Here is a 14,710-nt window from a genome sequence, read left to right on the forward strand (position 1 = left end):
ACTTCAGCACAGCCACATAGTGGAAGAAGATTTGTGGACAGAAAAAGGAAAGTGATGGGGCGGGCATGGTGGCTCATGCCTGTAATCTCAGCACTTTGGGAGGCCAAGGTCAGTGGATCACATGAGGCCAGGAGTTCAAGCCAGCTTGTCAACATGGTGAAACTCAATCTCTACTAAAAGTAGAAAAACTAGCCGGGTGTGGTGGTACATGTCGATAATCCCAGCTGCTTGGGAAGCCGAGGCACGAGAATCTCTTGAACCTAGGAAGCAGAGGTTGTGGTGAGCCAAGATTGCTCCACTGCACTCCAGCTTAGGTGACAGAGCAAGACCCTGTCTCAAAAAAAAAAAAAAAAAAAAAAAAAAAAAAGGGAAGCGATATACAGAAAAATAAAAGTGAGATACAGAAACAGCAGAGTTGGTTACAGCCTGGCATCTGCCTTATTTAAACACGGTTTGAAGAGCTGGCCTCCTTTGATTGGCCAAACCTCTGTGATTGGCACAAGAGTAGGCTACAGTCTGTTTACAACTCAAATTAGGTTACAGTTCACGACATACAGAGAAATCTTTAGGTCAAACTTAGAATATGTAAGAAGGCAGTTTGGACTAAACTTGATTTAACGAAAGAATCAACCATCTGGTCCTTTCTTTGACTTTTCATATTTTGTGTGACTCCAGTGCACGTGTGTGCCTCTTAATACATTTTGTATGCATTTTTTTTCTATTCATCTGCCTTTTGTCAGTTTATTTGCAGTGAACCTGCAGAGGGCAAAGGGGAAGTTTTTCCTTGCCCCCTAGAGAAGAGCATCACAGGGCCTTCCTCCTAGCTCCCAGAGCACAAACATTTCTTTAACTGGCTCTGGGTAGACAATTTAGGTCAACAGACAATTTCAACTGTATTAGCACAAGAGTAGCAACTGTTCGAAATGTACAAAAATCCTATTAGCTCTTCCCTGAAGCACACCCTTCCTAACACCTATGCTCAAGGCACTGCTCTTGGTGTCAGAAGAGAAAGGAATCAAATTCTAGAACTTTAAAATTACAAATGAGTACGACACGGAAAACAAGTATGCTGTCCTCAGGGCCAAAACAAATATACCTATAATAATCTAGATGGAAACTTGCTGATGGATATTCTGGGTTTCTTGAAAAGCAGAGATCACAGCTCTCAATGTGAGCTTTGGTCTTGTTCAAATTATGCTGTTTCCCATTATAATTAGAGGCAAACAGATTACTTTCCTCCTCCTTTATCCTTTTTAAAAAATGAGCATTCTGGCCAGGTGCAGTGGCTCACACCTGTAATCCCAGCACTTTGGGAGGCTGAGGCAGGTAGATCACTTGAGGACAGGAGTTCGAGACCAACCTGGCCAACATGGCAAAACCCATGTCTACTAAAAAATACAAAAATTAACTGGGCATGGTGGCACATGCCTGTAGTCCCAGCTGCTAGGGTGGCTGAGGCATGAGAATCGCTTGAACCCGGGAGGTGGAGGTTGCAATGAGCCGAGGTCGCACCACGGCACTCTGGCCTGGGCAACAGAGCAAGACTCTGTCTCAAAAAAAAAAAAAAAGAGTATTTTGTTGAAAAACGGGAACAAAAACCCTAATATCATTCATTGCTAACAACACTTGTAGGCAAATACAAAGAAATGCACCCACTGAAATACCCTTTCACACATACAGAGCACTCATCACACAACCCCTTTGTACATTGAAACGTTGTACACACAAATTCTTAGCTATGGCGGTCACTGATGAATCTATGCCAGGTATTCTCCAAGTTTATATAGTAATTACAACTGGATCTCTTACTTTGAGACTGGACTTCCTCAATGGTCTCTGTTTTTTGAGGATTTCAACAACTTCACCAGACACAAAAACCCTGGCAATATCTCTTCCATTATAGATTTGATTCCTGTAGAAGGAAGTAACTTGATAGCCAGGACTGGCTCTATCTCTTGCTCTTTCTCTCTTTATCTCTTTCCCTGCAGTGCTCAGCATACTATCTACACTTCTACCTTCTTTCTTTGAAAGAAGAAATTGCTTTTCTTCACCATTCAATTGCAAAAAAAGAGAGACCATAAACCCAGAGTGTGTATCCATATCAACAGTATGACAAAAGTCCATATTTTGCAATCAGAAAATCTTAATTTTCTTTACAATAAAGACTCATTTCTTCTTAACTGAACCATCTAAGACTTCCAGTGGCTAAGTGCTGGTGAATCTAAAAACGATGGCATCTCTAGCAACCCTCTCCAACACAAGACATTTTAAAACTTCCTTCTTTTATAGGTATATTATCAGCCTGGGTGACAGAGCAAAACCCTATCTCAAAAAAAAAAAAAAATTCATTTTGAGCTTCAAATCCCATTTAATGCAATCATTATAAATACATTTATGTCAAACCTGATGAAATCTGAAAATAAAATACAATTAAACAGAGCATAGTGGAAATTTATATCACAGTGTGAGATAATTTAACCCTAAGTACTTGCACTTGAGGTCAAGGTCATTTAGGCATCTGTTCCTAGTGTTCCGATAGTTTCCTGAAATTGACAGCCATTGGAGGGTACAGTAACATGCTGTCTGTTAACTATCTACAGCATTACCTCATCTAAAAACATTCAACATAACCATGCCCAGACTTGAAAGATCTGGCTGCCTGAACTATTTCACAGCTCCTCCTTGGAAACTAATAAGTGACCTAAAGTCAAATTTTACACCAAACAGGCTTTTCTTTTCGTTCTTTGTGTTCAGTTGTTTTTCGTTGGTCTGTTTTTCCTATTTGAAAATTAAGGAAATTGAACCAAATATCCACAACTTCTCTTCTAACAAGACCAGAGTACTAGGTTTGAATCTTGACTCTGCCACTTGGGACGTGAGTGGCATATGCAAGTTAGTTGAGCCACCATGGCTCAATTTTTTCATTTGTAACATTCTCATCCCAGGGTGGTTGGGAACATTAGGAAAAACATGCACAACAGGCTTAGTGCTGTGCCAATTCTTTGCTACTCCCATTGAGACCTAGAGGATAACTCCCTCCCCCTGAATCTGGTCTGGCCTTAATGATTTGCCTCAACGATAGACCTCTGAGGCCAGGTCATAAGAAGCCTTTTAGATTCATTCTGGGCTTCTGAGAAGAGTAACTCTGGAAACCTAAGCTACCGTGTAAGAAGTTCAACAGCTTTGAAATCACCATGCTGGAAGGACCATGTAGAGATACCTTAAAATGACATAGAGAAGAAGATTTTCCTGTCTTACCCTGAGCTATTCCAGCCCCCAGATATGTATGTCATCCCAGGGGAAACATTTAGACACCATGGGGAGCAGAGACTAGACCTAGAGGATCCCACCAAATTCTGCCCAAATTGCAGATTCATAAGTAAAATAAATGATTGTCATTATTTCAAGTCACTGAATTTTGGGATGGTTTGTTATATAACAAGAGATAACAAGAGCACCCACATAAGCTCCTCAAGGGAGAGGCAGCTACTAATTCATCTTTATATTCCCCAGGAGTGTCAAATCCAGACAGGTGTCTGTTTACTCTTCATTGCCAAAGAAATGTTGTGCCTGTCAGTAGACAGTGGCTGAAAGCTCGATTTTGCACTTACCCAAGGTGTTGCCGAGCTGAACGAAGCCTTCCTAATGTTCCATTGATTGACCTCCCATTTGAAGCGATGTCCTTCTTATCTTTAGCTAGAATTCTGCAAGCTCCCTGAAGAGCCACAGGGACACAAATAATCCCACTGAGAAAACCTCATGGAAACTTCTGGCAGGATTAAAACATCAAGAGAACACACAAGGAGAGCACTCACCTTAATGGAATTTGCCTACGCAAGAATGACGCACTTGGGAACTAAAAAATGAACCCTTATACTCAATGAGTTTTGCAGCATACATAATATTTCTTGCCAAATCGCTAGTAGACTGAAGCACAGCAAATTCCATTTAGTTGCCTTGATAAAATACAGATAGGCTAACAGCACCAATGATCTTGGGACTACAGGCAGAGGTCTCGGGGCTACAAGAGATCTTGGGGCTACAGGCTACCCTAGCATCACTTGGGCTGTCTAGGAGAGTTTACTCTTCCCTAAGAGCTCTGATGGGACACTAGGCACTTTGAATGGATATACAGTTTGTGGTTTTCTTTAACTTTTTAAAACAATTTTTCCCAAGAACTCACTAAAAATGCTCTCTGAGGACTGAAGAGGAGAGAAAACTTTTAGAGAAAATGATGGCACCTTTCTGTATGAGATATTTACCAAAGAAAAACATAGGGTAAGGATACTTTGTGTGAACACTATGTCTTCCATACAGTCACATTTCCCAGACTTTTATATCAGGTTTCACAACGTGAATTTACATGAAATTCAGGCTTCCAATTATGCACAGTGGCATATCAGCAAGTCAGTCTTTAAGAGCTAGAAGAAAAAAGTGACACCGAAACTCATCTCCTCCTCCATTTGGAATCATCATAAATGATGTTCCCAGTGAGAATATACTGGATTTTTTAAAAAAATAATAATTAGGTTAAATGCTTTCAAACTAGATTTTATATAATGTATCCTAAAATCCTTTATAGAATGTAACCTTAAAGATCCTTTTTTTTTTTTTTTTAACTAGAGCTATTCTTTGAAGGAACTCCACAGAGTAAGCCCCATTTGCAAAATCGGTGAAATGCAGAGATGCTCTTTTTGGATGGCAGTTTACAGTAACCCTTGAAATACCTGGCAGTACAAGAAACAACAGATCTATGCCCACAATCTCATTTTACAAATTAGGAAACTAAGGCCTAGAGAAGTTTCATGTAAGCCCAAAGCAACACAGCTAAGTCAGTGGCATTGCCAAAACTAGAACCCAGGACTCCTTAATCCCAGGTGAGGTTCTGCAGGCTTACTCCTGGTAAGTTCAGACTGGCCACATAGCCTGTGGACACTGGCAAATGGCATAGTATGAGACCAGTGCATCGCTTTCAGGGCAGTCAGGCAACTGCCACAATCCTGAGGCTGGCACCCCATACACACAGCAGGCCACCCTTGACCAGCCAGCCGAGACTTACCTAAAGGGAAATGTGCAGTATCACCAGTCAATAAGCATCACCCAGAGACAAGGCTGTCTTAACATGAGACAGAGAAAATGGATACCTCCTAGCTTTAAAAGGCCTGTTTCATACTTCTCTCCCGAATCTTATTCCCTGGAGTCTAGACTCCATCACACTGGGTTCCCTGCTTGAGAATAAACTTTTCCACTAAGCACTTAATCTTTGGCCTTGTAGTATGTTATTTCTCTTTAACACTACCCTACACAATGCCATATGGATATGAATGCACAGCCTAGCTGAATTGAAGCAAGCACTGATAAGATACTCAGTGGATTCAGGCAGAGTAGGTCCCAATTTTCTTGAAGAAAAATGTTAAATTATTTAGAAAGTTGCCTCTAATTTCACTTCAGATTTTCTGTACATATATGCCACTAATGTATTCTTAGTCATAATACACAGTCAGAAATGAAAACTCAGATTTCTTGAGTTGGAAACTAAGGAAATTTAAACAAAAAATAAAACAGATATGGACCACACCACCCAAACCTCATCTTCCTCTTTCTTCCTGGGTTTGATTAATGACTTTCTGGTGCCAGTTGACTAGAACATTAAGGCTTACCAGTCCAAACATTTGAGTAATTCTGGAGTTTGCAGCTAAATTTCTCAGAGCAAGCCAAGCATCCACCCACCATACTCCAGACATGACTTCAGAACATTATTTTTTTCCATTCCCAGTCTTTAAAACAACCTGATGCTGACTATAGTAGCTTCCACCCACCATTTAAATGACTGGGTAGTATTACAGAAGATTTATCAAATCAGAAACATATTTAGCAATGTAAGGCTTGCTTGAGACTATAAAATAGAAGGAAAGGTAAAGACTAATGTATTTGGGTAGATAAAATTTTTATGAACAGGAAATTTTAAAAAGAAGCTTGAAATGAGGTTTAACTGAACAGAACCCACTCCCACTCCCCACTGCTACCCTGATCTTTACCTCACATTACTACTTAGTTTAACAATGTGATTAAAAAGGTAGACTCTAAAATTGAACCATCTGAGTTCAAATTCTGGCTCTTCCCTTTAATACTTACATAACCTTGGATAAATTAAACCTCTCCATATCGCATAGGATGGAGATGAGGATTAAGATGAGTTAATAACAGTGTCTGGCTCAGAGTAAAATCAAAATAACTATTAGCTATTAACTATTTTTTTCATAGGTTTGTTGTATCTTAGGGTGGTTATGAGGATTAAATGGCATTATTATGTAAATCACAGTACATGATACAAAGGCTTAACAGATGTTTCTTCTTCCTCTTCTGATTATAATTATTATTATTAAATAATAGAAAATTACAACTGAAAGGAATTTTAAAAACTTAACCAGATCAAAACTCTCATTTTAAATATGAGAAAACTAAAGCCGAGAGAAGGGAACAAATTGTCCATGGTTACTCAATCAGTACGTCACAAAGCTAGGATTTCTTTCATTCATTCATTCATTCATTCATATATTCAACAAGTACTACTGAACAGTAACCAGCCAAGTCAGTCAGCCCAGTTTTAGCTACAGGGGATAGTGAGGAACACAATGGACAAAATGTGTGGGATTTGAATATTGGTCTTAGCCCAGTGCACTTTCCACTATGGTGCTTGTAGTATGAAGCTGAAATAGACCAAGAATCGACTGGCTGTCAACAAAAAAAATGCCTTTAACTAGCTTTATCTTCTTTGATAAACAACTTTAGCTGTACGTGCCTTGATTACTTCAAAGGTAAAATGAGAAGGATGTTTTAAGGGCCCTCTCAGATATGTTATACAATTGTTCTACCTGTGCTTTTGTCTTTTAATCGCTTATCTAATTGTTGATCCAGTAGAACACACATTGTACTCACCAAACATCTCATCTCCAAGAGAGAATGAATTTAACACCTGTTGACAGTCTAACAGATAGGGACAAGCTGAGTTTCTATTTCTATACTTAGATAAGTTCAGATGGTAAGAAAATATAATAATCCCTCCTGTTTATGAAGCAAACAAGATGACTTCCTATGTTCTGAGATGCTTCACTAATTGTAAACCACTTGACTCATGCGGTGAAGCTGCTTTACGGAGAGGTCTGTAAACCCAGTTAATTAATTGGAAGGATGCTGATGAGAGCACACACCTTATAGTGTTCAAGAGAAACAGTAAATACTGAGTAACACAACTTTTCAGACACTTCTGTTTTAAAACTATTTGATACTTCTCTGAGAAAAAGACAATATTACTTTCAGACAAGTCTGGAATCTTGAAAACCGATGTATTAGTATTTGACCTCTTGTAGAACTTCCAGATAAAACTTTTAGGAGTCCTCTTTACTTGTGATATTTTAGAGATAACTTTAAACCAAAGAAAAACAGTTTCACTGTAATTTTCAAATTTCTATGGTTAATAGGATGGATGCTTTATTTTATTTAGGTATGGTAATCATTTGTGGTAGGCAGTTTTCAAATATAGCATTTAAAGACTCCCACTAGTATTCATACCATGTGTAATCCCCTCCCCTTACGTGTAGGAAAGAGCTAATGACATATGTCTACTAAATAGAATACATCAAAAATGATAGAATGTGCTTTCTTGATCAGATTACAAGAGACAGTGATTTCTGTCTTGCTAGACTCTGTCAACTTCTCAGTCTCCATCCTTTAATGAAACAACCTGCCATGTAGAAGAAACTCACATGGCAAGAAAATGAGGGTGGTTTCTCAACAACATCCAGTGAGGAACTGAGACCCTCAATCTGTCAGCCCATGAAAAACCGAATCCTATCGAGAGACATGTGAGTTTAGAAGCTGAGCTTCCCAAGTTAATCCTGGAGGTGACTACAGCCCGGCGAACATCTTGATAGCAGCCTGGAGAGGCCTTAAAGTAGAAGACCAGGTAAGATGTGCCTGGATTCTTAACCCAAAGAAACTTATTATAGACAGTAATACATGTGTGTAATTTTAAACCACTAAGTTTTAGGGGAATTAAAAATGCCAGAATAGATACCAAATATATCATCCTAGACAACTCTGTCTCTCTCTCTCACTCTCTCTCTACTTGCACACATTTTTAAAAAATCAGTCAATCCTAGTCATCTATAGGTAGTAAGACTCTTCATATATGGGATCAGCACTGACTATTTAAGATCAAGATTAGATCAGATCAAGGCAATAATAATATACTGATAGTTTTACATCCTTCTCTTCTAACGAAATTGATCTAAACTGATTGTGTTTTTTTTTTTCTGTTTCTTTTTTTTTTTAAGAGATAGGGCAGCAGGTGGGGGAGTCTCACTTTGTTGTCCAGGCTGGAATGCAGTGGCATGATCACAGCTCATGCAGACTTGACCTCCTGGGCTCCATTGATCCTCCCACCTTAGCCTCCTGAGTAGTTGGGACTGCAGGGGTCTGCCACCACACCTGGCTAATATTTTTATTTTTTACAGAGACAGGAATTGCCCAGCCTGGTCTCAAACAATCCCCCTGCCTCAGCCTCCTGAGTAGCTGGGATTACAGGTGCGAGCCACTGCTTCAGGCTAAAACTGATTTCTCTATAACCCTGGTCTCATATCCAGAGTGAGCCCCAGACACTAGCTTTTCTGGGCTTTTCTCTTACTGCTGATTTTGTGTAATTCCTGAAACAAGAATTATTTGCTTGTTATTTGGCTTCCAAAATAGCTGAAGATTTGCATTAAACCCTGGCCACTTGGCTATGCCTAATCTTTGCCTAACCCCTCTCTTAGAGAACTGGAGCTGGCATCTCCACTTCTAGCTACTATGTGAAAACCTGAGCCAATCATGTGTCTATCTATAATCAGAAGACTGATGCCTATCTAATATTGAGGATAGAAAAGAGATATAGATATAGATAGATAGATTTTTTAAATATATTTTATATATATATATATATATATATTTTTATATATATTTTATATATATTTTTATATATTTTTATATATTTTATATATATTTTATATATATTTTTATATTTATTTTTATATAAATAATATGTATATAATATATATTTTTATTTTTTTATATTTTTTATATATATTTTTATATATATATATATATATTTTTTTTTTTTTTACCCCGGAAGGGATTTTAGTAATTATTTTGACCTTCCAAAAGAGCACCAAAAAATCCACAGAAAAAGCAAATCTAAGTTTATTGGAACTACTGTAGTAAGAGAGACAAGATGTGTCTCAGATGGAGTAATTCAGGGAACATACTTATGGGGTTAAAAGGTCTGGGTTGCATGGTTTTAAAGTAGGTCTTATAAGGCATGAAACTGGTTGAAATTGGGCAAAGTTTATGACACAGTAGCTTTGCAGTGGTGGGCAGGATAAGTCAATGACCTTAAAATGAGCCTTGATAAGCATCTTGTCATTTTTTTTTTTTTAGGTGAAATTCATATAACATAGAATTTACCATTTTAAAGTAAATGATTCGGCTGGGCACGGTGGCTCACACCTGTAATTCCAGCACTTCAGGAGGCCGAGGCAGGTGGATCACAAGGTTAGGAGTTCAAGACCAGCCTGGCCAAAATGGGGAAACCCCGTCTCTACTAAATATACAAAAATTAGCCGGGTGTGGTGGCAGGCACCTGCAATCCCAGCTACGCAGGAGGCTGAGGCAGGAGAATCACTTGAACCCGGGAGGTGGAGGTTGTGGTGAGCTGATATCGTGCCACTGCACTCCAGCCTGGGTGACTGAGTGAGACTCCATCTCAAACAAACAAACAAACAAAAAAAAAAATTAAAAAAAATAAAGTACATGACTCAGTGGCAACTAGTACATTCACAATGTTGAACCACCACCACCTCTGTCCAATTCCAAAACTAATAGGAAAAGTCTTACCCACAGCAGCTACTTCTCATTCCCATATCCTCTGGGGTTTACCTATGGGTTTTATGTACTCTGGATAGTTCCTATGAATGGAATCATGTAATATGTGATCCTTTGTGCTCAGTGCAACCTATTAGTTTTGATAAATAAACCCTTTTAGTTGGTCAACGGTCTTATATCCCAGAGGCAATTATTACCTAGCTAAGTTATTTCTCTCCTGGTCCCACTATTGTTTAGCACAAAAATGGGAAGATATACTTAATCACAGAATTATTTAGCACAGGAACAGGAAAGTGTATTCGTTTTATTTCTAAGTTCCCCATGTTTATCATTCTTCATGTTTATGGAATGATGAACTCAGATCTGCATAGGTGTTAGATGGAGTTTTGATGGTAGTTAGTCCAACTCTCAGCATTTCTTTTGTTGTTGTTGTTGTTTGGGAATCTAATGTCTTGGATCATTTGACCAGTGTACAGTAGCATTTAAGACTCTAGAAACCAAACATCTGAGCACCGCAAGTAGAACAAATGCTAAGAGAAGGCACTATGATCTGAATGCCTCTCCAAAACTCACTTTGAAATTTAATTGCTTTTATGATGGTGTAAGAGTTGGGACCATTCAGAGGTGTTTAGGCCATGAGGGCAAAGCCCTTACAAACGAATTAACGTTGTTATTGTGGGAGAGGGTTTGCTATCATGAGAGTGGATTGCTGTAAAACCAAGCTTGGCCCTCTTCTCTTGTGCTCTCTTGTCCTTCTACCTTTCACCACGGGATGCCATAGCAAGAAGGTCCTCACCAGATGTAGCCCCTTCATCTTGGACTTGCAAGCCTCCAGAACTGTGAGCAAAATCAAAGTTTTTTCTTTATAAATTATCCAGTCTCAGGTATTCTAGCAGGAAACAGACTAATAGAAAATACTGAGAAGTGGATATTGTTAAGTGGGGCTGTTGATATAACAAATAACTGAAAATGTGGAAGCAGCTTTAGAACTGGTTAATGGATAGAGGTTGAAAGAATTTGGAGGAGCAGGTTAGAAAAAGTCTAAACTGAGCATTCAGGGCAATCCTGGTGAGGTCTCAGAAGAAGAGAATAGCTACAGGAAAAATCTGAATCTAGTTGGAGATTACTTAAGTAATTTTGATCAGAATATTCATAGAAACATGGCCACTAACAGCCATTCTGATGAGGACCTAAACACACAAGCAAGAAACATCTCATTGGAAACTGGAGTAAAGGCCACCCTTGTAACAAATTGTCAAAGAACTTGGTTGAATTGTGTTCATGCACTCCTATGTGTTTATGGGAGGCAAAATTTAAGAACAATGAATGAGGGTATCTGGCAGAAGAAATTTCTAAGTAAAATACCTAAGGAACTGAGTAGCTACTTTAGCCACATGCAGTAAGACGCAAGGTGAAACAAACGTCTTAAAGACGGAATTTATAATTAAAGAGAACCAGAACAAAAAGATGTTGAGCCAGGCACAGTGGCTCACACCTGTGATCCCAGCATTTTGGGAGGCCGAGGTGGGAGAATCACTTGAGCCCAGGAGTTTGAGACCAGCCTAGGCAACAGACTGAGGCCCCATCTTTATAAATAATAAGGCCGGGCGTGGTGACTCACACCCGTAATCCCAGCACTTTGGGAGTCCGAGGCGGGCGGATCATGAGGTCAGGAGATCGAGACCATCCTGGCTAACACGGTGAAACCCCATCTCTACTAAAAATGCAAAAAAAAAAAAATTAGCCGGGCGTGGTGGCGGGCATCTGTAGTCCCAGCTGCTTGGGAGTCTGAGGCAGGAGAATGGCGTGAACCCGGGAGGCGGAGCTTGCAGTGAGCCGAGATCACGCCACTGCACTCCAGCCTGGGTGATAGAGCAAGACTCTGCCTCAAAATAAATAAATAAATAAATAAATACTAAAAAATAAAAAGAATTAGCCGAGCGTGGTGGTGCACATCTATAATCTCATCTACTCAGGGGCTGAAGTAGTATTGAGTGCAGGAGGTTGAGGCTGCAGTGAGCTGTGATCACACTACTGCGCTCCAAACTGGGCAACAGAGCAAGACCTGTTCTCAAAAGAAAAAAAAAAAAAAAAAAAAGACTTTGAGAATTTTTTAGCCTGTTTATGAAAAGAAAGAAAAGACATGTTTAGGAGAGCAAATGGTCACTTGTGGCCAAGTGACAATTTGTTAAAGAGGTTGGTACAGATTAGAAGGAATTGAAGACAATGGAAGAATAACCCTGAAGGCATTTCAGAGATCTTCAAAGCTGCTTCTCCCATTACAGGCCCAGACCTCTAGGAGGGCAGAATGGTTTCAAGGGATGGGCCCAGGGTTTGCTGCTCAGGGTCACCTCAGGTCTCTGCTCTCTGCATTTCAGCACAGTGCTCCTCAACCACCCAGCCCTGGTTCAAGCAGGCCCAAGAGTTGCTCAATCCACTGTTCCAAAGGCATAAGCTGTAAACTTTGGCAGCATCCATATGGCACTAATCCTGCAGGCACAGAGAATGCAAGAGCTGTGAGGGTATGGCTTCCTCCATAGACTTCAAAGGTTGTCATAGACAGCCTGAGAGTCCAGGCAGAGACTTGCTACATCAGCAAATCCACTGCAGAGAATCCCTACTAGGGCAATGCTGAATGGAAACGGGGTCAAAGTCACTGCACAGTTCCCACTAGGGCAATGTCCAGTGGAGCCATGGGAGTAGGGCCACTTCCAAGACCCCATAACTGTAGACTACCAGCTTGCAAGATCAGCCTGGGTGAGCTGCAAGCACAAGACTCCAACTTGTGAGAGCTGCTGGGTGCAGTGAGCTCAGCAATGTCACAGCGTGGGCTGCCTAAAACTTTGGGGGCCCAACTCCTGATCTGGTGTATCCTGGAGGTGGGACACGGAGTCAAACGAGATTATTTTGGAGCTTTAAGACTTAATGTTGTTTTTCCTGTTGAGGTTTGGACTCGTGACAAGTTACCCCTTTCTTCTTGCCTATTTTTCCCTTTTGGAATGGGAATCTCTATCCTAAGCCTGTCCCACCATTGTGTTTTGGAAGCATGTAATTCAGTTTGATTTCACAAGCTCATAGAGGGAGAGAAATTTGCCTTAGTTTGAATCCCACCTTCAGTCTCATCTATATCTGACTTAGATGAGACTCTGGGCTTTGAACTTTTGAGTTGACTTGGAACAAGTTAAGATTTTGGGACTATTGGGATAAAATGAATGTATTTATAAGTGAGAAGGACATAAGTTTGGGGGCGTCTAGGGGTGGAATGGTATTGCTTGAATGTTCCCTTCAAAACTCATGTTGAAATTTATAATTGTGATGGTGTTAAGAGGTAATTAGGCCATGAGGGCTCCTCCCTCATGAATGAATTAATGTTGTTGTTGTGAGATGGGCTCATTATCATGAGAGTAGGTTGTTATAAGGAGAGTTCAGCCTTCCCTTATATCTCATGCTCTCTTGCCCGTCTGCCTTCCACCATGGGATGACATAGCAAGAATACTTGCACCCGATGCAGCCCCTTGATCTTGGACTTCCAAGGCTCAAGAAGCATGAGCCAAGTGAATTTATTTGCTTTGTAAATTATCCAATCTCAAGTATTCTGTTATAGCAGCAGAAATAGACTATGACAGAAGAAATTATACAATTAGTGTTTATAGTACACTTTCAAGCTAGAATCCTAGCATGCACAAATGAAATCAAGAAAATAGCTCCCAACCCCAATCCAAAGACACTAAAGAACCAGATATGCAGGAATTAACCTATTTACATAATTTCATGATTGTGTGTGTGTGTCCTAGATCTTGTTAGTAATATTAAAGACACTAAAGAAGTCTGAGGAGACATGAGTACAATAATCCCCCTAGCACACATTCCACCTCGAAGAGTCAGTGTTATATAGATCATGAACTACTGTATGTCAAATTCATGAGCCTTTAGGGCAAGAAGTGCTATGGTCCTGTTGATATTTTCTAGCTCTCCTATTCTTTTCTGAACCATAGCATGTATGATTCTCCCACCTTGTGAGTCGCCTGTAAAACATGAAATAAAGGGGTTTAAAGACAAAAGAAGGCAGTTGAGAGTTCCACTGGAGCTGCTAAAGACTTTGAACGCTAAATGAGGCCCAGTTTTTCACCTTCTTGAATTAAATTATTTAAAGATCTTTTTTTCTAAGAAGAGGAAGTTACGCTTCAAGATAGACTCTGGATGATACCAGGGGCTATCCTGAATGCAAACATCAGTTTAGGAAGAAAACAATCTAGGTCCAACTTGTAGGTAGTCACCAATACACTGTTACACTACCAATGTAATAACAGACATTAGGGGTCATCTAACGCCCTGTTTTCAAGTAAAATACTCCAATGAGGTTATCAAATAGTAGAGGAATTTGCAATGTAGAGATGATCAGATTAGGGCAAAGCAAAAGCATGTAGGGATAAGGGAATGCAGTGACCTTTATTTGTAAGGTCTGAAAAAAAGTGAAACAGTCTCCAAATATACACTATCGTTGCCTAAATCTTTCCCATGCTCTATTTCTTTTTTTTTTTTTTTTTTTTTTTTTTTTTTTTTTTTTGAGGTGGAGTCTTGCTCTGTGGCCCGGACTGGAGTGCAGTGGCCAGATCTCAGCTCACTGCAAGCTCCGCCTCCCGGGTTTACGCCATTCTCCTGCCTCAGCCTCCTGAGTAGCTGGGACTACAGGCGCCTGCCACCTCGCCCGGCTAGTTTTTGTATTTTTAGTAGAGATGGGGTTTCACCATGTTAGCCAGGATGGTCTCGATCTCCTGACCTCGTGATCCGC

Source organism: Trachypithecus francoisi, unplaced genomic scaffold, assembly GCF_009764315.1.
Source record: "Trachypithecus francoisi isolate TF-2019V2 unplaced genomic scaffold, Tfra_2.0 Lachesis_group8, whole genome shotgun sequence".
In the NCBI taxonomy this organism is placed as follows: Eukaryota; Metazoa; Chordata; class Mammalia; order Primates; family Cercopithecidae; genus Trachypithecus; species Trachypithecus francoisi.